The following is a 27,203-nucleotide window of genomic DNA, read 5'->3' on the forward strand; positions in this document are numbered from 1 at the left end:
TGCTTGGTGAGAAATAAAGCTTTGCTTGACCTTCACTTTTTATCAGTCTTCTTCCTTTGACCATGGACCCAACACTGGGGGCTCATCTGGGATCAAACGACAAGAACAGAGCCAGCATCAGAACTTCTGGGAAAAGCCTCCAGAGGTAAGATCTCAGGATCCTGTCTGTCTGGTTGCAGAGCTCCAGGCTATGGCCCACCGGGGAGAAGCTGGACGCGACCATGCTCCCCAGGGCTGGAGTGGATGCGGGGATGCCCCTTCCCTCCACTGGTAGATTGCCAGGGGGTTCGAGTCCCCCTAGGCGGTCAGGTGGTTCGAGTCCCCCTAGAAAGTCCCTACAGGTGGCAGGTTCTGGGTAAGGACCGCTGGGCCTGCAGTTGTCTTTGTCTTGTCTTTTTGTTGTCTATTGTGTTGTTTGCTGTGTTTCAAAGAATGGAGCAAGCAGAGAGTGAGGGGACTCTGACTTTTAATGGCTATAACTGGAGCCAACTGTGGTTAGTCTAACTCGAGACAGAGACTTTATGGAATATTCCCAAGCAGCTGCCAAAACTCCCTTTGTTTCGGGGAAATTCCTGTCTTCTCTGGCCCGACGGGGACTGCCTAGCCCCTCCTCCTTGCTGGCAGGAAATCATGGTGTCTGCTCTTCTATTGGAGCTGATGAGCTCTAGAACTGGGAACCCTTTCTCTGACTTCTGGCGGCACTTTGTTCTGTTCTTCACTGTCGGGAAACAAGAAGAGCACCCCCTGGACCTAACACCCCCCACTCCAGATCTTCCCACCCATGTCTCAGGTAAACATTAGAAGTGGAGTGGGCCCAGGTTGGAACGTGAAATCTGTTAACAAAGAGATGACTAAAACTGATGGTCAATTGTCTGTCTCAGGGTTTTAATGGGTAATTGTTAAAGTAGCTTTCGGAGTCTTTGGTAACCTGAAACTTTAAAGGTTTGCTTGGATGACAAATGGAATTAAATTTGTTGGACATCTAGGTCTTAACAAAATGGGATAAAATGCTAGAGCGTTGGTTGCTGGAACTGGGTTTGTGCTTTTGAAGTCTGTTGGTAAACATGTTTTGTGCTTAACTGATTCATAAATTTGCCTTCTAAGAATTCTCTTGTAAAATGACTTCTGCCTTAAAGGGAATTCATATGGGAAGACTTTCAGGATAAATACAGGTCTTTGATATGTTGAAATCCTGGAACTGAAATGGGTAAGAATTTACAGAAGTAAAAGCTGCGTTCGGACTAAACCAGAATTAGCAACACAGGACTAAATGAACTGAATTTGTAATGTTATGTCTCTTAATGTTTTGTCTCTTTTTGAACATTACTGGTTCTGTAATGTTTGCTCTTCCAGACTAGGGAAACTTTTTCTTAAGTTATCTGTAACTTACAGATATGTAAAAGTAAATGTTTGTTTACCTAAGCTAGACAACTTGGGGTAAACTTCAGGGAAGTTGACTGGTAGCTCATTTAGAAGATCTTGCTTTTGCCAGTCAGTCAGCCCCAGATATAGGGAGGAAACTTCAGAAAATTTAAGGATTTGAAGGGAAGAATCTGACTGACTTAGTGGGAATAGCAGAAAAGGTGTTTAACAACAGGGATGCACAGGAGGAAGGTTTTGGCATTACATGAGGCAGGTAGGGGATGGTAAATGGAGGGAAAAGCCGAAGCACAGAGAAAGCAGGTGGGAAGACTTAGATTCAGATCAGTGCGCTTACTGTAAGGAAAAAGGACATTGGGCCAGGGAGTGCCCCAAAAGGAAGATGGCCATGCTGGCCTCCAGAGACTGAAGGGGCCGTGGTTCGGAGCCCCTCCTCAAACCTTGGGTAAAAATTGAAGTGGAGGGGAAATCAATTGAAACCTATGGGAAAACTATCTGAAGAGGAAGTCTGGGTACAAGGGGCGAATGGCATAGAAAGACATAAATGGACAACTGTGCGGATGTTTGTGGCAGCAGTAGATGAATACCTTCTTTACAAGCCAGTCTCAGAACCAGAGGAGACAAGAGCAGGGAGCCTTCTCCAAAGCCTACAGGTTGAGTTTCCCGAAGTCTGGGCAGAAGGGAAGCCACCTGGCTTGGCCAAGGGACAGCCTCCAGTGGTGGTACAATTAAAAGCAACGGCCACGGCTGTTCGTGTCCGGCAGTACTCCCTTCCCTGGGAAGCAAAGGAAGGGATCAGAGAACACATTAACTGCCTCTGAGGAGACGGGATCCTAGTTCCTTGCAAGTCTCCATGGAACACACCTTTGCTGCCCGTCAAAAAGGCCGAGACTGGGGAGTACCGGCCCGTTCAGGACTTGCAGGAAGTTAATAAATGGGTTGAAGATATCCACCCAACAGGGCCTAACCCCTATACCCACCTCTCCCTCCTGGGCCCCAAAAGCACTGTTTATACGATCTTAGATCTCAAAGATGCATTTTTCTGCATATCTTTAGCAAGGGAGTCTCAGCCCCTCTTTTCTTTTGAGTGGTCTGACCCACAGGAAGGATTCCAAGGCCAGCTCACCTGGACAAGACTTCCCCAAGGATTCAAGAATTCACCCACTATCTTTGACAAGGCCCTACACGAGGATTTGTGTGAGTACAGAACCTCCAACCCAGGAGTCACTCTGTTACAGTATGTTGATGACTTGCTAATAGCCGCTGAGGACTATGAGTCATGTTTGCGGGACGAGAGCTCTCTTACAGACTCTGCAGGTAAAAGGGTATTGGGTGTCAGCAAAGAAAGCACAGCTCTGTCAGAGCCATGCCACTTATCTAGGCTTTGATCTCCACGAGGGAGTGCGTTCACTGTCTGAGTCCAGGAAATAGATGATCACCTGATACCCCTGCCCCACCATGTCCCGACAAGTGAGGGAGTTTCTTGGGACAGTGGGCTACTGTAGGCTGTGGATACCACGGTTTGCGGAGATTGCCCGACTTCTCTACGAACTGGCAAAAAGGGGGCTCACTATAATAGAGTGGACAGCGGAGGCAGAAGGAGCATTTCAGGAATTACAAACAGCCTTACTGACTGCCCCAGCATTGGCCATCCCAGATGTTACCAAGCCCTTCCACTTGTATGTGGATGAAAAAGCAGGGGTGGCCAAAGGAGTTTTGACTCAGACTCTGGGGCCTTGGCAAAGGCCAGTAGCCTATCTTAGCAAGAAACTAGATCCAGTAGCGGCTGGGTTCCCCCCTTGCCTCCGCATAATTGCTGCCACGGCCCTCCTGGTCAAGGATGCAAGTAAATTGACTTTGGGTCAAAATCTCATCTTGACCACCACCCACGCTATCGAGGGCCTTCTCCGGACTCCACCAGACTGATGGATGATGAACGCTCAAGTGATGGGGTATCAGGCCCTCCTCCTCAACGAACCAAGAGTGACCTTCCAGCCCCCCACGGTGCTAAATCCAGCCACGCTGCTGCCAGAGGAGCTGGCTGACCACCCACACGACTGCGGGGAGGTCCTACGGGAGTAGCTACATGGTCGATGGAAAGAGGTATGCGGGGGATGTGGTGGTTTCCCCTGAGCAGGAACTCTGGACGGCAGCCCTGCCACACAGAACCTTGGCGCAGAAAGCGGAGCTGATTGCATTCACTAAGGCACTGCAGATAGCCAAAGGTAAAACCGCCAACCTCTATACGGACAGCAGGTACGCCTTTGCTACTCTCCATATACATGGGGCTATTTATAAAGAAAGGGGCCTATTAACAGCAGAAGGAAAAGGAATTAAAAACAGAGAAGAAATATTGGCTCTCCTCCAGGCTATTTGGGACCCAAAAGAGGTGGCCATTATGCATTGCCTGGGACACCAAAAGGGGACTGATCTGATTTCAAAAGGAAATCAATTAGCAGATCAAGCCACAAGGCAAGCAGCCCAAGAAACAGTGCAAGACCTGGTTACACTCCCGGCTCCAGCCCTATCAGAAAAACTGGACTATTCAGAGGAAGATTTAAATTATTTACAAAAATGGGCTAAATTGGACTATGAAGGGGACTGGGCTAAGACTAAAACAGGAAAGTTAATTCCTCCTTGAAGACTAGGTAAGAAGTTAGTAGACCAGATACATCAGGGTACTCATCTGGGGACACGCAAACTCAAGGAGCTTATAGGCAAGCAGTTCCAGTTTCTAAATTAGGGCGTATGGTTCAGGATGTAGTTGATGGATGTGCTCAATGCCAGGCAGTTAATGCGGGAGGAACTAGAATGGGAAGAGGGAAAAGAGAAAGAGGTAAGGAACCAGGAATTTATTGGGAAATAGATTTTACAGAGATGAAACTCGGAAAATATGGGCACAAGTATATGTTAGTTTTTGTAGATACCTTTTCAGGCTGGTTAGAGGCTTTTTCCACCAAACATGAGATGGCAGGAGTGGTAGCCAAAAAGCTATTAGAAGAAATAATTCCTAGGCTTGGGCTGCCTCTCAAGATCAGGTCAGACAATGGCCTTGCATTTGTGAGTTCTATCTCACAGGCATTGGCCAAGGCTGTGGGCACTAATTGGAAACTACATTGTGCCTACTGGCCTCAGAGTTCCGGGCAAGTAGAGAGAATGAACTGGACTCTTAAAGAGACCTTGACAAAGCTAATTCTGGAGACTGGCGGTGGGTGGGTAGATCTCCTTTCTTTCACCCTCCTCAAGGCACGGTGTACACCCTGCTTAAACAAGGTGACCCCATTTGAAATAATGTTCGGGAGACAACCCCCCCCCCCCAGCTCTGCCCTCGGCTACAAGAGGTTGTTATAGCAGAAATGACTGATCAGTCTGTACTCCAGTCACTGCAGGCATTACAGTCTGTCTTAAAAAAAAGCCCACGCAGGGATCCGGACTGCCCACACCAGGACGGAGACGGAGGTGGAGCCACCTCCTTACCAACCCTGGGACTTGGTTTGGATACTCCGCCACCAAGTGGGAAACTTAGAGCCTCGCTGGAAGGGACCGTTTACTGTCATCCTGACCACCCCCACGGCAATAAAAGTAGAAGGCATCAGGGCCTGGATTCACACGGGTCACGTCAAAAGAGCCGAGGACGAGGATGCCCCCCAGAGATGGAAGCCGCAGCCGATGGACCCCACTGACCATGGACTAAAGCTAAGACTCAAAAGACTATGAGTTTATTGTTGCTCCTATTGTTACCTGTTTGTGTAAAGTATAGGTGGGAAATTAGACGAACGGAATTAGGAAAAATGGAAAAGGTTATACAAAGCGGTGAATGGCTAACTCATCAGCCGACCATGCACTAACGTTACTTTTTGGCCCCTGCATTATAAACGCCCTAATGTCATTTGTACAAAAGAAAATTAGAGCGATAAAAATGTTAGTCTTACATGCTCAATATAACCCCTTACAACAGGAGAACATAGAACTGGCTGAAAAGTCAAAGATTTGACTAATCTCCAAAGAAAAGGGGGGAATGTAAGGGCCTACTTAGCCAGAGGGAGTCATTTTGTGTTTATGCAGTTAATTTAGATTGACCCTGCCCTCCCAGAGGAACTTAAGCCCAGATACAAGGAAAGGTCAGGCCAGGTGGAGACATCCAATCAATGGAGCGTGCATACTGTCTCCCTAGCTACCAGGAAGAGTGGGCCCCGCCTTTTGGGTGCCAATTCTGACCAAGGTGCTCATTGGCCACCTGTGTGTAGCCAGGCTCAACCACATGGCCTTTGCTCTACAAAAGTTAGTCTGTGAGGCGGGGAAGGGTCGCCTCTTTGTGAGATGGCCCTGGCCGGTCAGTTTGATTCTCGATGCTTGGCGAGAAATAAAGCTTTGCTTGATCTTCGCTTTTTATCAGTCTCATTCCTTTGACCACAGACCCAACAATTAGAGTCCTAGAAAAAGGAAAAATAGAGGAGGACAAAGTAACTTTTGATGGGATAAGAATGGAGAATTTTCTAAATTTGTCAAAAGACATCAAACCACAGATTCATTTCTTCACTCGTTTCTCCACTGGGGAGGATGAGCTCGCCCTCCCGTCTCCTTTCCCATTTTCAGCCCTGAGGTTGGCTAGGTTCTGCTCCGTCCTCTCCAGCGGCCTTTGTTAATGATCAAGTTCAAAGGTCCTCAACCCTCATAGTTCCTCAATATGCACTAAGAATATCTGGGGAGATTTTTTAAAATGCAGATTCTCCATCTCCTCTTCTACCCATGAGATGATCTTTCAGCTGGTCTGGGGGTAGGGAGCTCAAGTAGCAGGTGGCATTAAAAATACCCCCAGGTGATTTGAATGTGCAGCCAAGGTGAAGAACTACCAGCAGCTCCTAAGCCTGATACCAGGTGAATTCAGATCTGTGGAAAATAATAGGAAGCTGTCTGCCCCAAATCGAGCCAAATTCTCCAGTGAAGACTTCCAATCACAAATCTGCTCTTTTAATCTCCATCAGTCAGATTCCTACTCCTATCTTTCTGCTGTCTCAGAATTCAAGACAGGAAGAGAGGAATATTGCTTATTAGTCCTGCAATCGATTGGCTCAAGATTTTATTCTTGATTCATTTACTATAAAGAGTTTAATTCAATCTGACATTTTAGCCCTCAGTGTGGGTCATGGCACACTTATTTCAATTAAAGTTATAATTAACGTGCATCAGAATTTTAAGATTATGTAAAAAAAACTATGAGGCCTTTATGACTATGTCACAGAAAAAGGCCAGAGGCGTCCTCATATTGATCCCTATAAATTTGTGTTTCTCTATTGAAGTGTGGGTGCTCTTCCTGAAAAAAACAAGTAGACAGTAACTTAGTGACTCTGACTGACTGTAAAACTGGGTGAAAGATTTAGGGGATGACCCTCCAGGCAGAAGCCAAAAACCCTGCTGTATCACCCCCAAACCAGAACCCACCACCCTCATCTGCATATTATCGTGAACTTATAATGAGGAAGGTGACCTCAGAATCCAGGCATTGAGCTAGACAGTGTGCAAAGACAAGCAAAGAAATGAGTTTTGGTCAAGGTGGCCCAGTGGCAGGGGTGTGGGGAGACTCAATTGGCCCAGGCATCACTAGAAGGATGGTAAAATCCACAGTCTCCTTTCTTACAAGTCAGTGAAACCTTTGCTGGTTTCAGACTCGAATGTGATCTTTAGGTGGCTTATTCTCAGAAAAGTCTCATGTGAGCTGTGACACAACGTGTGACTCCTACAGCTTTGACACGTTTCTGATATAGTTTAATCACATTTCTGACTGAAGAGCCTCTTTGTGGGCAAATGCAATTTTTATACTAAAAATACTACTTTATGTGTACTGCAGTGCATTATAAGTTGTTATTTATCTTCTTTGTCATGGTCTTGATTATTTCAGCTTGGTGGTATTTAATTATTTTTCTCTTCTTCCATGCTTCCTCAAATAGCATCTGCAGCAATTGGGATGGGCAATCCAGATATGAATTTCAAGCAGTACACTGCCTGAATTACAAATCACCTTAGCACACACACATACACACACACACACACATTTGTTGAGATGTGATATTGGAAGTTGTCCATCATGCTTCATAGTGTGTGTGCCAGAGCATCCAAGACCTTGAACACCTCCTGGCTTTGTGTGGATTTCCTGCTGCCCTTCATTTCTCCATTTTTCTAGCCCATGACAAGTCCCCATTTACAGCTGTGGGGACACTTTACAGAAATGCCACGGACAGTATCCTGGCATTGACTAGTTATGCTACATTGTTGTAATGATTGAACCAACTATTTTTCTTAAAAGAGAGAGAGAGCAAAAGCTACAATTTTTTTTGTAGATTTCTTAAAAATCTACAAAAATTTCTTAGTAGATTTCTTACAAATAAAACCTGGTCATAACCCCCACTCTGGTGAACTCTAGGGCCCATACACACTCGTTCTCTCTAGGACCAGCCACTGCCGAAGGCCCACTCCCTTGGGGGCTCCCTGTCAGCTGTCTCTAGACCATTATGAACATTGACTAAGAACAATTGTAGATTCTCAGGAGAGAGAAAGGGAAAGATTCAGGGAAGGAGGAAAAGCTTTAAAAAGAGAAAAAAAGGATAGAAAAAAGTGTTTTGTGAATAAACAGTTCTGCTTTCTGGAAAAGACTTAATTGTATGTTGGGGAAGTAGAGGATTGTTCAGCAGCGATTTGGGTACCTTTGAAGAGCTTCACATACAATATCTCTACTAATCATCATAGCAACCATAGGTTCAAAATGTAAATAACAATTTAACACTCGAATATAAGCTATACATTACTTCTATCTGGTGACTTTCCTTTCAGCTTCCAAAGTAAATTAAATCATTTCAATGGACTGTTTCAGTAACCAATAATTTAGAGAGTTTCTCTTAGATAAAAAGTAGCACATGTCAGGAGGCTATAATACATTTATTTCACCATTTATTCATGAGAAGAAAAAATTTGACAAGAAAGACTTCATTTAAAACCAAAAGACAACCGACAGAATGGGAGAAGATATTTGCAATGGCATATCAGATAAAGGGCTAGTATCCAAAATCGATAAAGAGCTTATCAAACTCAACACCCAAAGAACAAATAATCCCATCAAGAAATGGGCAGAGGACATGAACAGACATTTCTGCAAAGAAGACATCTAAATGGCCAACAGATTCATGAAAAAGTGCTCAACATCACTCAGCATCAGGGAAATACAAATGAAAACCACAGTGAGATACCACTTCACACCAGTCAGAATAGCTAAAATTAACCAGTCAGGAAATGACAGGTGTTGGCGAGGATGTGGAGAAAGGGAAACCTTCCTACACTGTTGGTGGGAATGCAAGCTGGTATGGCCACTCTGGAAAATAGTATGGAAGTTCCTCAAAAAGTGGAAAATAGAGCTACCCTACAACCCAGCAATCACACTACTGGGTATTTACCCTAAAGATACAAATGTGGTGATCCGAAGGGGCATGTGCACCCCAGTGTTTATAGCAACAATGTCCACAATAGCCAAACTATGGAAACTGTCTATATGTCCATCAACAGATGAATGGATAAAGAAGATGTGGTGTGTATATATATACAATGGAATATTATGCAGCCATCAAAAAACCCAAAATCTTGCTGTTTGCAACAACATGGATAGAACTAGAGGGTATTGTGCTGAGCAAAATCAGTCAATCAAAGAAAATCAATTATCATATGATTTCACTCATATGTAGAATTTAAGAAACAAAATAAAGGAGCATAGGAGAAAGGAGTAAAAAAATAAACAAGACAAAATCAAAGAGAGAGACAAACTATAAGAGACTCTAAATCACAGGAAACAAACTGAGAGTTGTGGAGGGGAAGAGATGGGGATGAGGTAAGTGGGGAATGGACATTAAGGAGGGCACATGATATAATGAGCACTGGATGTTATATAAGACTGATGAATCACTGAACTCTACCTCTGAAACTAAGAATATGCTATATGTTAATTAATTGCATTTAAATTTTTATAAAAAAGAATGACTATCTTAAGATGATTCCCCCCTTTTCTTTTCCTTAAAAACTATGAGCATTTATTTCATTTTTCAAAAAAGAGAGAACATTTATTTTGGAGATATAAATTAAGAATCTTTAGCATGTGTCTAAACATATAAATGTGAGATAAGAAAACTGAAGGGACCCCATGAAAGAAAACTGGGGGCTTTTCCTCCTTTTCCTGCTTCTACTCTTTCTAAGACCTGCATCTCTGCATACACGTGCCTTCATGTACGTCCTCCTTGAAAGGGACAAGGAGTTAATGATTTCTTTGGCGTCTTCCAGCATGATAGATAACATCCAAGGAACAACTGGGCGAGAATGACCAGGCAAGGCCATAATGTGTGTATTCCAGACCACTGGTGCTAGATAGCTTGGATGCCAAGACACCCCTGGCACCAGGGAGAAAGTGACTTATGGACATTGTCCTTGTTCTGGCCAGTTCCTGGATGCCTGAGAAGACACATGCACAAGACCATGATTGCCGATAAAAACCCCAGACCCCATGCAAAGAGGAGACTCCCCATCCCTTCCTTCCTGAGTCTCCCAGATGCTGTCTATATCTGTACTCTTTATAACTTCGGTAAACCCTGCTCTCACTTCCTGCTGGCTCATGCTTGAGTTCTTTTTTTTTTTTTATAAAGATTTTATTTATTTATTTGACAGACAGAGATCACAAGTAGACAGAGAAGCAGGCAGAGAGGGGAGGAAGCAGGCTCCCCGCCGAGCAGAGAGCCCGACGCGGGGCCCGATCCCAGGACCCTGGGATCACGACCTGAGCCGAAGGCAGAGGCTTTAACCCACTGAGCCACCCAGGCGCCCCACTCATGCTTGATTTCTATCCTGAGCAAAGCCAAGGACCCCCTCAGCTGGTCCTGCAGGAGCATCCTCTGGGTCCTTGGAACTGGCCTGCCTGCATCAAATGCAATGAATAACAGGCTAAGTAAGCAAAATTTAGAACTTGCCCATGCAAAGACTCCACTAACTTGCATAAATAGATGCTGCTTTTTCTTGCTTCAAGGTTAGTCCCAGTACAAGGGAGCATTTGAAAGAAACAAAACTCTGACTCCAAAAAGCCTTGGAAAGTAAATACAACTTTGCAGAAGATTTCTTGAACATATTGTGGACACCTACACAGCAGAACAGCACAATAGAAAGATTCTGGACCTCTAGCGGCCTTGTACAGCAGAGCCGCCAGACCAGTCTCAATGTGGACATGAAACAGAAATGGACATTCTTCGATATTGGTTCGCTGTCTTGGCACTTAAGCCTATAGTGTATTAATTCAGAGAATGTATTTACTATCCTGATCCTAACTAATACTATAACATGTCTGGAATTATTCTCTAATTGTTTTGAGCAACCTTCAAGGCAAAACAATCTCATAAATAAGGTATTCAATCCAACAAGTATTTATTGAACCAAGGACTACTCTAAGAACTGGAGATCTAGACACAGAACAGACAAAATGCCTGTCGTCAAGGAAATTACATGCTGTGTGACATGCAAATGAAGAAATGTAACACAATAACATGGTGTTTATATCTCTGGGATTTATGAAAAGAATGGCCACATCTGAAAAGCCAGAGGTTTTACAGACGAAATTGCATTTTGTATTGAGATTTCAGCCACAAATAGAAGGAGAGGACTTTGTACATGAAGGCACACAGTTCCGGAATCTGCCCAGTAGTTATGGGTTTGGAAGCATTAAGACCAGAACTCACTTTGTGAAAAGCTTTGCATGTCTTAGTTTGCCCACGACAGTCCGCATTTATCTCTGTTGCCCCAGATAATAGCTTCTCCTCTCACTCTCAAGTGTCTTAGTTGGACCATAAATTATCTGGTCACCCCATCCGCCAACGACTTAGGGTTCAGTCCTGTAAGTGATGAGTTGCAAATAAGAACTATTTTTGATGCAGCCACCACAAAATTACCCTGTCACAACATAAAAGGCCTGATTTTTAAAATTTTTAAATCATCCCAAGCCTTTATTCCACCCTTAATTCCCATATCAATTATGGCAGGCTTGTACTTTATACTTCGCTCATTATTGTATTCCTTGTATTTTTATGAACCTGTATTACCTTAACAATTAATAAATGACATAAGGATATAATTAGACTTAAATTAGTCTCCAGCTACTTCCAAAACTATCATTAGACGGTTTCAGATGGATTAGACAAATGTCTAATATATTGCCAATCAAGTAAGATTAGCACAATTACAAAAACTTTAAAAGTCAGATGTGTTCATTCTCTAGAGTTTAAAAGAAAAAATGCGTATAGTAGTTTCCCAGGGCTTTCATAGCAAATGACCACAATCTGGGTGGCTTAAAACAATAGAAATTTATTCTCTCACAGTTCTGAAAACATAGTTTTGAGATCAGGGTGTTGTAGGGCCATGCTCCCTCTAAAGGCACTAAGGAAGAATCCTTCCCTGCCTGTTCCTAATTTCTGGTGCTCACCAGTAATCCATGGCATTCCTTGGTTTATATCTGTATCACTCAAATCTCTGTTTCTGTCATTACATGGTCACCTCCCTTGTGTGTTCTCTGTGTCCCTGTGTGTCTCCAAATCTCCCTTTTCTCAGGGGACACCAGTCGCTGTATTTGAGGCTCAACTTCATCCCATATAACCTTGTTTGAACTTGACTACATCTGCAAAAATCTAAATAAGGTCACATTCTGAGGTTCCAATCCACATGAATTTGGGGGAAGGGACACTATTCAACTCAACACAGTCCCATTATCAAGCAAAGTATAATATTTATCAAAAATAACTGCCTACACTCACTGAAACATTAACAGAGAAACCAGAGAGTCTGCTGACCATGCAGCATCTAATTCTCAGCAAACAAAGCAAATGCTCTGCTAGACTGATGTAAGTGAATGAACCAGGAAGTATGTGTGACTCCATGTTTCCAAGCAGCACCAAACCCCAGTCCCATCATCACCCATTCCGTGACACCCACCCAGTCTCTTTTTTAATCCATGATCTCATCTCATTCTCAACTCCCCCTCTCCACCCTATCCCTAATTCTTGCTCCAGGATGCAGAGTCTGAAAAGTTCTAAAATTCAGGCATACAGTGAGGATACCTGTTTTATACATTACTTCATAATACAAAAGCTGAAACTTCCAACAATTTCTTTTTTAGCCCATGTTAAAATATCCCTAAATCAAAATGTCTGCATCAAGACAAACATACCATAATTTTGAAGGAAGAACAGCATGATCCAATTATACCATTAATGAGGCCACTTTGACTACCATGCGGGGGACCCACGAAGAAGAGGTAGAGTGCATGGTAGTGTGTCAAGATAATATTCACCAGAATCAACCCGTATCTTTCCACCTCCACCGGCATGTCCCTGTATCTAGAGACTCTCTCATCTTATCCACTTCTCAGCCCAGACAGCCAGACATGAGCAACAGGGTCTCTGTAGGGCTGGGTTATCTCAGAAAACCTGGAGGACACAGTGTCCCATCTGTGGCTTGGAAATTTCAGTCAAGCTCCAGCTGTCAGATAGAAATCTATGACTGTGTAGAGTCAACAAGAACCAGAAAATGTAAGAAAGGTAAAACCAGTCAAATTCTTTGCTCTTAAACCTCAAAAATGAAGGTCCCTGGGCATATGAGAGAGGAATCATGTTTTTCTGTATGTATTATGGACTGGTTCCCCCCAAATTCATAGGTTAAAACCCTAAACCCCTATTGTGACTATCTTTGGAGATAAAGCCTATAAGGAGGTAATTAAAGGTTAAATGTGGTCATAAGGGTGGGCCCTAATTCAATAGATCAGGTGTCTTTATATGAAGAGGAAGAGACACCAAAGATTACACCCCTCCTCCCTCCCCCTGCTCTTTCCCCCCACCTCACACCACACCTGTACAGAGAAGAGGCCATGTGAGGACACAGAAAAAAGATGGCCATCCACAAACCAATAAAAGAGGCCTCACCATAAACTGAATTTCTGGCACTGTGATCTTGGACCTCTTTCCTCCTGAACTGTGAGAAAACAAATTTCTGTTGTTTAAGCCACCCACCCTATATAGTATTGTATTATGGCAGCTTTGTCCACTAATACAGCATAACAGATCTTAAAATTTGGGGCTTACACAAGGGCTTATTCCCTTACAAAACAACGATCTAGAATTAGGCAGTCTAGGGCTAATGCAGCTGTTCCACAGAACCCTCGAACACCCAGGCCCCTCCCATTTTGCTGTTCTGCCATCCTTAGTGTGTGGCTTCTATACTCAAGGTCATCTCATGGCCCAGGAAAGCCACTCCAAGGTTTCCATTCCAAGTAGCAGGAAGGAAGATATGAAGAAAGACACCTTTGAAGGAGGTTTTCCAAAAGTCCAAAATAATACTTTCACTTATCTCTCATGAGCCAAAATTTATTCACATGACTGTAACAAGCTTTAGGGGAGATAGGATACTTTTTCAAAATTTTGTGTTATAGAAGAAGACAGTGGATATTGGAGCCTAGTGATGGTCTCTAACACAAAATATAAGAAAAAAATTTGAAATGACATATAATTGAGCAGAATTCACTTTCCCACTTGCATTTCTAACCTCCAATTAGACAGTCTGAGAGGAACAGATAAGGCACTTGGCATGGGTTGCTCAGCCTTTCAGTCTAGTCTGCAAAAATGAGAGTTCAGATTCCGGTGGACCTATGCCCTGATTCCAGACGGGCTGCCCTTCGAAGGAGCCAGTGTCCCCAACACCCCCACAGCTGGGAGAGGAAAGACAGCTGCATGGCAAGCCAAAGAAGATGGGTTGAGAAATGCCTCTCACAGTCCCTGAGCCCCTGTGTATTGTTGTGATTTGTAATAAGAAATACATATTTGGTCTTTGTCCTGATTCCTGACACAGCGCTCCTCAAAGTCTTGGAATTTATGAAGCAGTAAGAGCAGTGGGAGAATCTTTTGTTGTAATATTTGATCTCCTGTCCTCCTTCCTAAAATCACTTGAGAGCCATTAAGGTGAAATGGGTGTCTTGTTATTCGTACTAAGTCCCTTTCCATCCTAATGGGTTTATGCTAACAAGGTGACCTTGGAACACACCTAAAGATTAGGGTTGGTTACCAGAGAAAGCAATCATGAAAAAAACGGGTGGAACTTTCAGTCCCACCTCCTGATTTCTGGGGAGGGAAGAGGGGCTAGAGGTTGGAATCAATCATCAATGGCCAATGATTTAGTGGACCATGCCTATGTAATGAAGTCTCCATTAAAAAAAACAAACAGGGACGCCTGGGTGGCTCAGTTGGTTAAGCAGCTGCCTTCGGCTCAGGTCATGATCCCAGCGTCCTGGGATCGAGTCCCACATCGGGCTCCTTGCTCCGTGGGGAGCCTGCTTCTCCCTCTGCCTCTGCCTACCACTCTGTCTGCCTGTGCTCGCTCGCTCTCTAACAAATAAATAAATTTAAAAAAAAAATTAAAAAAAAAAAAAAAAGAGTTCAGAGAGCTTCCAGGTTGGTGAACACATTGAACGGCCTCCTCAGAGGGAACACAGAAACTCTGTGATCTTTCCCCATACCTTGTCATATACATCTCTTCTATCTGGCTGTTCCCAAGTTATATCCTTTCATAATAATAATAATAATAATAATAATAATTTCATAATAATAATAATCTAGGGAGTAAACTGGTTTTCTGAGTTCTGTGAGCCACTCGAACAAATTACTCAAACCCAAGGAGGGAACTGTGGGAGGTGACTCAGAATTCCAGGTGAGACTGGCATCCAAAGTTGCAGGGGAGGGGCAGCCTTGTAGAACGAACGCTTAACCTGCGGGATCAGAATTGAGTTGAACTCCTGGCCGTCCATCTAGTGTCCCAAAATTGCATGTTGGTGTGGGGAGCAGCCCCACACACGCTGAAAGTGGATGCAGAATCTTGATCCAGAAAGATGCGGAAATTAGCCAAGTGTTTCTCCTGTGCGCCCAGGATGGCAAAGTAGAACAGAGAGATTTCCACTGGAAACTGTCCTGGTGGAACGCTCTCTGTGACAGTTGCCATAGGCTGAAGGAGAAGAGAGTCAGGGAACCCACACTGTGTGACCCTGCCCTCGGGCGTTTGCTAGGACTAGCTTCACAAGATTCAAATGAAAGAGAATCATATCATCACAAAAGATACACTAAGAAAAAAGTCTGAGTAAGATTCCCTTTAAGAAGAATAAAAATAACTTAGAATCAATCAAGATAAGGATAGGAGCTGAAACTCAAGAGAACTGTGGACAGAAACAGTGATTTTACCAATTATCATCTCACTGATGGATGGTAAGCACGGCTCAGGAGACAAAGACAATATGGTTTTTGTCCCCAGTTGAGCACGAGTTACAATGAAAAAGCGGGGAAATATTTTTGATATGGCTCTAATGAAAAATTTAAATTCCCCAGCAATGAATTATTTTATACTTTTACCTGAGATCATAGAATATAAACCTGGATAAAGCAAAGCAAATTAGAAGTAGTTGAGATAGATTTTTGTGGGGTCTTAGCAACTCTGCTCAGTCATTTGATTACACCAGCACCCTCTGCCATGTATTTTACTGAGCCTGACATTCACTTGTTTGTGCAGAATTTTTCACTTTGACCAGATTCTTTTTTCAACTGAGGAAGATGAGAAGAAAGGGAGAAGGGGAGGGATCGAGGGAGGGAGGGAGGGTAAGGGAGACAGTGGAGAAGGGAAGGAGAGAGGTCTGGACCCAAGTAAACCAGAGAAAAGCTTCCCATTTAAAATGTATTTCTTTGGTGTGTTCATTGAAAGAATAAAAGAAACGTATTACTACTAACTTGGTGTCTGAAGCTTACTGCCGGAGCAGCAACGGACTGCAGAGTTTCTAGAAGTCCCAGAGCAGGCAATGAGATGCCTACCAAGAACTTCTTCTCTAAGCACACTGAGCTGACCGCTTTGTCCTTGGCAGAATTCACAGGGGAAGGCACCACTATAGTGTGAAGACCACATTAGCCTGAAATTATCAACATCTGTTCCTGTTTAGTTTTTAAAGCAATTTTGCACATGTTATGTAAATACCACTCCTGTGATTCAGGCAGGAAAACGTTATTATTGGCCTCGTTTTACGGTTGAGGGTAGGGTGAGAATATTAAAAAAAAAAAAAAAAAAACACCACACCATCTTCTGACCTCCTATGTTTCATCATCTGACCACAGGTACTGTCTGTTAAAGTTGAATATTTCACACTATTCATAGAAAAGGCACCTGTTTATGAAAATGAGCTAAGGAGAAACGGAGCATCCCTGAGTTACCTCTATCCCCTACCTCCCACCTGCCCCTTACGCCCTACTTCAGCTACTTCTCCATGTCCTCATGGAGCTTACTTAACACAGAGGTCCTCATAAAGCTAAGATCAAAAGGATAAAGATGTTATTCAAGCAGAGAACCAGAGACTTGGATTCCAGGCAACACAGAGCTTCTCAATTTTCAAGAACAGAGAGAAAGACAATATGGCTTGAACTTAAAAGAAGTTGGAGAAATGGGTTAGCACCAGATCTTATAAAGTCTTAACCATCACATCAAGGAGTTCAGACTTTACCCTAAGTACAAAGGCAAGTTTAAATTTTATGTAAATAAGGTATGACAATTCAGGGAGGCAACCCATATGGTGGCTAATAAGTCCAAGCTCTATCCCACACTGCTCCCCCAAATTAACTTGAAATGGAGTTTTGTTAGTCTGAGAAGTTTGTGTGTTTTGGCTTCTACTACCACGAGCCATATGGATCTAGCAAAAAGCAGGACAAAATAACTTAACTTGGATGAAAAAGACCTGTAGCAAATTTTGTGTTCTAAACTTTTAAAATATGTAACACTGGTGTTTCTTAAATCATATGCTTTTTTTTCCATGTTCAGTCCCAGTACAAAACTATCTTTGCTATAGAAACACACCTACAATTATTTCAACACTTTTCTTTTTTTTTTAAGTTTTTTGTTTTTTTTTTTTTTTTTGAGAGAGAAAGAGAGAGAGAGAGAGATTGCAAGTAGGCAGACAGGCAGGGAGAGGGGGTGGGAAGCAGGCTCCCCGCCAAGCAGAGAGCCCAATGCGGGGCTCAGCCCCAGGACCCTGAGATCATGACCTGAGCCAAAAGCAGAGGCTTAACCCACTGAGCCACCCAGGCATCCCTATTTCAACACTTTTCTAAAGTACACACAAGACCCTGTAATATCCAATAGCTTGTTGTCACCTCTGGGATTAGGCAGAGCTTCCAAAAAGTTTGCAGTGTTTGATTTCCTATTTCTTCCCATTCAATTTTGTGTTCCCTCCCTCTCTTTCCTGTTCATATTCTAGATCGAGCCTTCCAACTGTAAAATGTTTAGTTTCGACAAATCTAAAGCAGTGATCCTTTCTTATTTATCAATATTTGTGTAAACATTAATATTATAGACAATTTAGATTTCCTCTTGTTTTTGATGAATGAGATTTTAACTAAAAAATTTTTTTAAAGATTTTATTTAATTATTTGACAGACAGAGATCACAAGAAGGCAGAGAGGCAGGCAGAGAGAGAAGGAAGCAGGCTCCCTGCTGAGCAGAGAGCCTGATGCGGGGTTCAATCCCAGGACCCTGGGATCATGACCCGAGCCGAAGGCAGAGGCTTTAACCCACTGAGCCACCCAGGTGCCCCTAACTAAAATTTAATATATGTTTTTAATTACATTTTTGAAATCATGAATTAGGTAACAGTCCAAGGGGCAAAAGATTTTTTTTTGTAACTCTACTGAGGCACAATTGACATATATTAAACTGCACACATATAAGTATACTTTCCAGCCAGTTTTGACATATGTACACACCAATGGAAACCATCACTAAAATCAAGATTATGAACACATTCATCACTCCTAAAGGTTTCCTTGTGCCCCTCTATAATCCTCCCTTTCTTGCTCCTCCCTTCCTTTCTCAGTGCTTTTACTCACTATAGATTAGTGTGAATTTTCAAGAATTTATACAAAAGATGAGATCGAACAGCATACATTCTTTTTTTAATCTGGCTTTTGTCACTCAGCATAATTATGTTGAGATTCACCCACATTATTGGGTGTACCAATAGTTTATTCCTTTTTGTTGCAGAGTAGTATTCCATGGAATAATTACTACACAATGTGTTTATCCATTCACCTATAATGGACATTTGAGTGTTTCCAATTTGGGGCTATTACAAACAAAGCTGCTCTGAATATTCATGTAATAGGTCTTTGGGTGGACATATGATTTTATTTCTCTTAGATAGATACCTAGGGATGGAATGGCCAAATCCTATGGTGAGTGTACATCTAACCTTTTAATAAGCTGCTAATTTCTAAGCGGTTGTACCATTTCCACTCCCACCAGCAGCCTATGAAGAGTTCTAGTTCTTCCACGCACCTGCCAACATTTGGTATGCTACATCTTTTTAATTTCAGCCATTCTAGTGGGTGTGTAGTAGTGTCCCTTATAGGTTTAATTGGTTTTGATATCAACACTGATTTTAAGATTTTAGCAAAGGCATCAGTAATTTTTATGCTCCTCCAGTGGTTCCAATGTGCACCTAGGATTGAGAATCACACTGGATAAAACACACGGCCTCTTTTAATAGAGGAAAGATTTTAAGTATTGATTTTATACTGTGCATAGTCACACTCTTCATACTAACGGCCCTAAACCACTTCTCACCAGATTTGGTCTTTCATACAAAAGCTGACTGGTGATAGCTGCCATTTGCTATCACCATGTGAAAGGAAATGGGGGTGGGAAAAGAGGAGTTTCAGACCTTGCTAGAGGTAATACTGAGTGACCAGAAATTGCATATTAAAAATTTAGCATTCTCGAGGCGCCTGGGTGGCTCAGTTGGTTAAGCATCTGCCTTCTGCTCAGGTCATGGTTCCGGGGTCCTGGGATCGATCCCCATGCAGTCACCCTGCTCAGTGGAGAGTCTGCTTCTCCCTCTCCCTCTGAGCCTACCCCCTGCTTGGGCTATTACTCACTCTCTCTCTCAAATGAAAATCTTCTTTAAAAATTTAACATTCTCGGGCGCCTGGGTGGCTCAGTGGGTTAAGCCGCTGCCTTCGGCTCAGGTCATGATCTCAGAGTCCTGGGATCGAGTCCCGCATCGGGCTCTCTGCTCAGCAGAGAGCCTGCTTCTCTCTCTGCCTCTCTGTCTACTGTGATCTCTCTCTGTCAAATAAATAAAAATAAATAAAATATTAAAAATTTAACATTCTCAAAATAAACAAAGGACTCTTATAACCCAACAATAATACAACAAAGCAAAAAAAAAAAAAAAAAAAGTAAGAAGGAAAGAAAGAGAGGCAAAAGATCTGAATGAACACCTCACCAAAAAAAGAGACACAGATAATAAACAAGCATATTAAGAGATGCACAACATCATTTGTCATTGGGGAAATGCAAATCAAAATGACAATGAGATACTACCACATACCTATTAAAATGGCTACAATCCAAAAAACTGATAATGCTAATTGCTGGTGAAGATGCAGAGCAGCAGGAGCTCTCACTGATGTGTATGCAAAATGGTACAACCACTTTGGAGGGCAGTTTGGCAATTTCACACAAAGTATACATAGTCTTATTATATGATCCCGAAACTCTACTACTAGGAATTTAGTCAACTGATTTGAAAACTTATGTCCATACAAAATCCTGCCTATGAATGTTTAAAGCAGTTTTATTCATAATCACCAAAAATTGGGATCAATCAAAAAGTCCTTGGTGAATGGATAAACAAACTGCAGTGTATCTGCCTAATAGAATACTATTCAGCAACGAAAGGAATGAGCTATGAAACCACAAAAAGACTTAGATCAGTTTAAATGCTTGCTGCTAAGTAAGTGAATAAAGCCAATCTGAAAAGGCTACACACTGTATGATTTCATTTCTATGACATTCTGGAAAAAGTAAAACTGTGGAGATGGTAAACAAAAATGCTGTTAAAAGGTAGCTGTTCAGGGGTGTCTGGCTGGCTTAGTCCATAGAGCCTGTGACTCTTAATGTGGTTGTGGGTTTGAGGCCCACATTGGTGTAGAGATTACTTTAAAAATTTTTTGTTTTAAGAAGGTGATGGGGGGGGCGCCTGGGTGGCTCAGTGGATTGAGCTGCTGCCTTCGGCTCGGGTCATGATCTCAGGGTCCTGGGATCGAGCCCCGCATCGGGCTCTCTGCTCAGCGGGGAGTCTGCTTCCCCCTCTATCTCTGCCTGACTCTCTGCCTACTTGTGGTCTCTCTCTCTGTCAAATATATAAATAAATAAAATCTTTAAAAAAAAAAAAAAAGAAAGTGATGGGGTACCTGGGTGGGGGACAACATTATTAGTGTACTTAACACCACTGAACTGTACACTTTAAAATGGTTAAGATGATAATTTTACATCATGTATATCTTATCACAATAAAAATATTTTAAGGCAAAATAAAAAAGAGATAGAAAGACTTCCTGGTGGTCCTCTCGTTCTTAGTGTAGTTCCCCATGGGGCCCAGCGGTACTTCCTGTCTGAGTTCAATGAGCTATCAGAACTTCTCTACAAGAATTTCTTTTGGTTTAAGCCATAGGTAGCAAGGATCCCTGCTTTACAGACGCACACTCTGGGAAGACACAATGTATGCATATATATCTTAGTATTTCAAAGACGTTAATGCTTATTGAGTGACCTACCACTGGGTTCCCATGGGCATAGCCTCTGTGCAGTGTCAGTGCCAAGAAACCATCAGGCAAGTTTAATTTTCAATCATGTCCACATTTCTTAAAATTCCTTTTCCCCCTTCCTTCTCACTCTCTACCACTCTCAAACCCAGCAGTGTCCCCAAAACATCTTTCTCCCTGCTTTGCTTTGAGCTCCCTACCAAAAATCCTCTCCCAAGCTTTCTTGGGCTCTCTCTTCTTCCCTACCCTTGTCCTCCTGCTGCTTTTTCTTCCATCCAGCCTGTCTGGTACTCCTCCCACTGACTATTACTCAGGTGTGGAGCAGGAAAGGAATGTCTGAGAACAGTGGCCAGAGGACAAGTAGAGGGTCAGAGATCGGGCAGAGGGAACATTTTGTTAAAGGGCAAGAAAAAACACATTCACTATATACAAAACATATAATTAGTAATAACATACTAATTATACACTTTTATGATTAAAATAGAAACCACGGTTTATATTTTATCAGTTTATATTTTAAAAGGCCAAGCACAGAAGCTTTACTGTGACAGAAACATGAGCTATAGAGGTACCCAAGAGGTCTTGAGTATTGCTTGAACAAACCACTATTGCTTAAACAAACCAAAACTTAGAGGCTTAACGCAGCTATTTACCATTATCTCTCAGGAATCTGTAGGTTGATTCCGCTCCTCCATGTGCTCTGCTGTTGCTGCATTTAGATAAGAACTGGGGCTAGAATCTCCTGAAGGTTTGATGGGGCTGGGTGTGCAAGATGGCGTCTTCAGCTCATGTCTGAGGTGGCCTCTCTCCCTCATGTGCCTTCTCTCTCTGATGGGGTAGCCTGCTTCCTGGGTGTTCAGGGCTGAGAGAGGCAGGAAGAGAGGCTGCCAGCCAGTATGTGCTAAGTTCCCCATCCCTTCTGCTGTCTTCTATCGATCAAAGCAGTCATAGAGCCCATGCACATTGAAGGGGGAGGGAGAAAAATGGATTCCAACCCTTGATGGAGAAGGGAGATATGGTCATGGCCACCTTTGGAAATTACAGTCTATTGCAGATGGTGTAAAAGTTGTATGTTTAAATAAGAAGCAAATATTCCCTACAGTTGAGGATAATCCAAATAAAATGAACAGGAGAAACTTTATGAAATGTTAAACCAAAGGAAACCCTCCCCATCAAAAAGTGGCAGAAATCTTAATTCTGGTCAGTCCAGGTCCTTTGCCAGAGGTGAACACTCTTTAGCCAGGAGGAGGAAATGGGCAAAAACATGTGTTAGACTCGGTGGACATGCCAAAAGAGTAAGGTAGTAAGACATCATTGAAATCCCAAGTCAATTTAAACTTAAACTGAGTTCCTCTATGATGCCAGGGTCCACGTTGTCTATCCACTAACCATGTTCTGCAGACATATTCCAAGGAGACTGCTTCACTAGGGGAAATTTCTCCCACACCATCATCCCATGACACTCTGTTCTTCCTCACCTATGATTCATTCGGCCCTTGTCTTCCCCACATCCCAAACTCTCTCACTGCCACTCCTATATCATGAGGCGATTTCTGGAGTGTTCCTCTGTCCTGGCAGTTTAACTCGGCATTTTCATTGCAACTTTCTCAAGGAAAACTAGTTTATTCTCTCACACTCCATGTACCTTAAGTTTAGAAGGTGAGTTTGCCCTTGTCCATGCTCCGCATTACTACTGGAGGACTTTAAGTGGTTTCTCCTTTTATTCAAAACAAAAGAAAGCAAAAAGCAAGGTGACTTCTCTTGAGGCTCATACCATTTGGGCAGGCCACTCTGTCTACCTCTTCTGATCTGTCATCTCTACAAATCCCAGTCAGTCCTGATCTCTCATTTTGAAACCCTAACACCTGACTCCCAGTCTTCCTTTAAGATGACTTTGTATCTTGTCATCATTCTGTTTGTCTGGAAGAGCCATGAATTATACCTGTTTCTTGTGTTTGCATCCAGTTAGCATTCCGGTACTCTGAGAAGTGGCTCAGGCTCAACAGTAAATTGTGGGCTGCCCTAATCCTGGATGACTTAAACAGTTACCTGGGATGACATTTATAACCCCTTGGCCTCTCACTTCCTTGATCACCTCAGCCACCCAAACCTACGGTCACATTCTGGACATTGTGAGCTCCCATAATCTTAATTCCTCCAGAAGCAAAATTCAATCTACCTACCTTCTGAACACAACAACCTATCCTTACCCATAACAGCTAAACTTTCTCCAAACCTATGCAACCTAGTCCTGCAGGAGAGTCACATGACGAGCAGGTTACTTACACCATCACTGTCCATTTCAAATAGTTTCTCAGGCTGTTTCTGGAAATCTCATGAAATTTTTCTGGTCAACTCACTCTCCCATTCTCTGCAAGGACCTTGTCAAACTTTCTCCAGCTTCCCTAATTTAGGGCAGTCTTTGATAGTCCCTCCTATCTCACTCCCAGCAGAAGGCTCTACTTCTTTTCTTACTTTACAAAAGAAAATAGTCTTTAAACTAGAACTTCTGCATCTCACAGCTATCAAAAAGAAGAAAATCCTTGTCAACTCCAAACTCACTCTCCTTCCTTTCTGGTAAAATAGAGGATATCTTATTTCTCTTTTTTAAGGACCCAACAATACACAATGGGAAAAAGACAGTTTGTTCAGTAAATGGTCGTGGGAAAACCAGACAGCCACACGCAAAAGAAGGAAGCTGGACCATTTTCTTATACCATACACAAAAATAAATTCAAAACGGATTTAATGTGGAACCTGAAACCATAAGACTCCTAGAAGAAAACATGCAATAAACTCTTGGACATTGGCCATAGAAATATTTTTGGGGATCTGTTTCCCAGGCAAGGGAAACCAAAGCAAAAATAAACTATTGGAACTACATCAAACTAAAAGCTTTTGCACAATGAGGGAAGCCATCAACAAAACCAAAAGGCAACCTACTGAATGGAAAAAGATATTTGCATATGATACATACAGTAAAGGATTAATATCCAAAGTACCTAAGAACTCATGCAACTCAACACTAATAAAACAAATAATGCAATTTTAAAATGGGCAGAGGATCTGAACTGACATTTTCTGAAGAAAAATAGATGGCCAACAAATGCATGAGAAGATGCTCAATGCCACTAATCATAGGGGAAATACAAATCAACACGACAGTGACATATCACTTCACACTGGTCAGAATGGCTAGAATCGACAAGATGAGAAATAAAAAGTGTTGGCAAGGATGTGGAGAAAAAGGAACCCTTGCATGCTGTTGGTGAGGATGTAAATTTGTCCAGCCACTCTGGAAAACAGTATGGAGGTTCCTCAAGAAAGTAAAAAAAAAGAAAAAAAGAAAAAGAAATAACCTATGATCCAGTAATTCTACTTCTGGGTATTTACCAGATGAAAATATAAACACTAATTTGAAAAGATATGTGCATCGTTCTGTTTATTACAGCATTATTTGCAATAACCAAGACATGGAAGCAACCTTAGTGTCCATCAGTAGATAAAGAAGATGTAGTATATACATACAATAGAAGATAACTAAGCCATAAAAATGAATGAAATCCTGCTGTTTGTAATTATACAGAGGGACACAAAAAGTATTTTAGTAGGTAAAACAAGTCCAACAGAGAAAGACAAATTTCTTATGATTTCCCTGATATGTGGAATCTAAAAAAAAAAAAAAATGAACAAAGAAAATACAAAAACAAACTTATAAACACAGAGAACAAACTGGCAGTTGCCAGAGATGAGGAGGTAGAGGGATGGGTGAAATTGATAAAGGCAATTAAGAGGTACAAACTTTGTTATAAATTAAGTAAGTCCCAGGAATGAAAAGGACAGCATGGGAAATATAGTCAACAATACTATAATAATTTTGTATAGTAATGGGGGTAACTACACTTACCATGGTGAGCATTTTGTAATGTATATAATTGTCAAATCACCTGAAACTAACATAATATTCTACATAAACTATATTTCAGCTTCAAAGAAAAAAAGAACTTAAGAACTTTTCATCATCAGTGATCTCTACTCTCTTTAACATTTAACCTTGTTCTTCCTTCTCTTGGAATGTTTTTCCAAATCTTGGGAAGGCTGCCCCTTCCATTACTTTGCAAAGAGGTATTGGCTGCCCACTCTTCCTTTCCTATTAAGTTACTCCATTGCTGGACTTGACTTTCTGTATAGTACTGACTGCTCAGAACCTTCCAATGGCTTCCCATCTCACAGTCACGTCCCTACCATAGCCAGAAAGGACACACATGGTGGGGCCACAATTTCCTCTTTGATCTCATATACCACTTGTCTCCCTCTCACTCTGCTCCTTCAGCTCCGTCCATATTAGCTTACTTGCTGTTCTTCCAGCATCTCAAGTGCCTTCCTAACCCAGAGCCTTTGAATATTGTCATCCAAAAATCCACATGAATTAATCTCTCATGTCATTTAGGTCTGGCTCAAGTGACACGTATCAGAAAGATCTTCCTTGATAATCCTAATTAATGCAACGGCTCCATCCCCACTACTAACACCCTCACCTTTTAATTGCCTTCAATATACTTCTATTACTTAACATATTAAATATTAATTTGCTTTCTCCCAGCTTGAAAGTACCATCCACCAGAGCACGAACTGTTTTCTTCACAACTATTTTCATTGTTCTTGGATGAGTACGTAGGTGCCTAAAAGTTTTTTTTTTTTTAACTAAATAAATGACTGAACTATCTTAATTTACCTAATTAATTTACATGTCTAATGAATGTCTTTATAACTTCACCACCTTCCCCACATAAAAGCCCTTGAGGACACAGCTGTATAGGGGAAGAGGAGGTTAATTCAACCACATTTACAAATCCTAACTGTTTTTAACTTCTGTATTTTCAGATCTCCCCACCCTCAGGAGGCTTCACTTCCAGAGTCTAGGGTTAGTTCCGGTCAGTCCTTCGCTATTACAAATCCTTTGGCCAAGAATGGGTGTGGGTATTGCAAAACTTCTTGTCATCACTCTACCGTCCTAATACATTCCTAGAAGTGGGATTTCTGGATCAAATGGTAACTGCATATACAAGTTTAATAGCTATTGCTGAATTCGCCTCCATGGGGTTCATACGATTTTGGATTTCCACCAGCGATGAGTGTGAGCCCGTTTCTTTACAGCCACGCCCGCCAACTCAGTGTGGTTAAGCTTTGCGGGAGGGCGGGGGGGTGGAGGCGGTTGCCAATCGGACAGTTGAGAAATGGGCTGAGCCGAGAACGCCCTTCCCCACCAGACCCCCGACCTCCGACGCCCCCACCCGGGGTCCAGCAGAGACCTGCGCCCCGCCGAGCGCGTCCCTGCGGACTGGCGGGCTGACGCGCAGGCGCGGGGTCGCTCTGCGGCCACACTCCCGCGCCAAGTCCCCCAAGGGTGGGCTCCGCGCTGGGCGGGAAGCTCCGGCCTTGCTCAACTGGCCCAAAAGAGGAAGCGCGGAGGGGCTGAAGTAAACACTTGGGAAGGCCGTTGCAAAAGAGGTCAGGGTCTCGGGCTTCTGAGGAGCCGTCCTCTGGCCCCACACCCCTTAGCCACTAACACGGAGCGACGAAGAAAGATCAATTAGCGAGGGGATTCTCAGAGAAGGGGGCGCGCGTGGGGGAGGGGCGGGAGAGGAAGGCCCAACTTTTCCCAGAACTTAAACATTTTCCCCCCCCTCCAAGAGTGCGGTGTGAAGGAGGAGAAATAAGGGAAATGAGGCACAGACCGGATGAGTTGGGAAAAGCAGCCCCTGAGAGTTAGGAGTCTTCATCCACACGTCCTCCCGCGGCTGTGCCTCCAACCGGGCGTCCCCGTTGCACCTCGATGCAAAGCGGCGCGGAGAGCGCCACACGTCTGCGCGCTGCGTGGGAAGGGCAGGGCTGACACCACTTCCTCCCCGAGGCGGCGGACCTGAACCCGGGTGGAGCCCAGTGGAGCCCCCGCGCCTTCCCTGCCGCTGCCCGGCTGCCGGCCCCGAGCCCCGCCCGCGCCCGCGGTCGCGTCCGCGCAGAGTCCCAGCCGAGTTCCCGCGGAGCCGTCAAGGTAAGCGGCGCCGGCCGGTCCGGGCGCCCTGCGAACCTCAACCGGGTCCCCCGGGGCAGCCGCGGAACCATGTGTCCGGT

General features: G+C 43.1%; 1 protein-coding gene and 1 long non-coding RNA gene across 2 annotated transcripts in view; one reads left to right on the top strand and one right to left on the bottom strand.

The window, feature by feature from the left end:
• The window catches only part of LOC308348185, a 47,051-nt gene extending 20,113 nt beyond the window's left edge, over positions 1-26,938 (bottom strand). The window contains exon 1 of the long non-coding RNA XR_013967316.1: positions 26,807-26,938. This is a non-coding gene — a long non-coding RNA (uncharacterized lncRNA). The remainder of the gene's footprint in view (positions 1-26,806) is intronic.
• The window catches only part of APBB1IP (amyloid beta precursor protein binding family B member 1 interacting protein), a 108,882-nt gene continuing 108,357 nt past the window's right edge, over positions 26,679-27,203 (top strand). The window contains exon 1 of the mRNA XM_080812134.1: positions 26,679-27,123. The gene's annotated coding sequence lies outside the window, so the exon portion shown is untranslated. The remainder of the gene's footprint in view (positions 27,124-27,203) is intronic.

This window comes from Martes martes (genome assembly GCF_963455335.1).
Source record: "Martes martes genome assembly, chromosome: 8".
NCBI classification, from domain to species: domain Eukaryota; kingdom Metazoa; phylum Chordata; class Mammalia; order Carnivora; family Mustelidae; genus Martes; species Martes martes.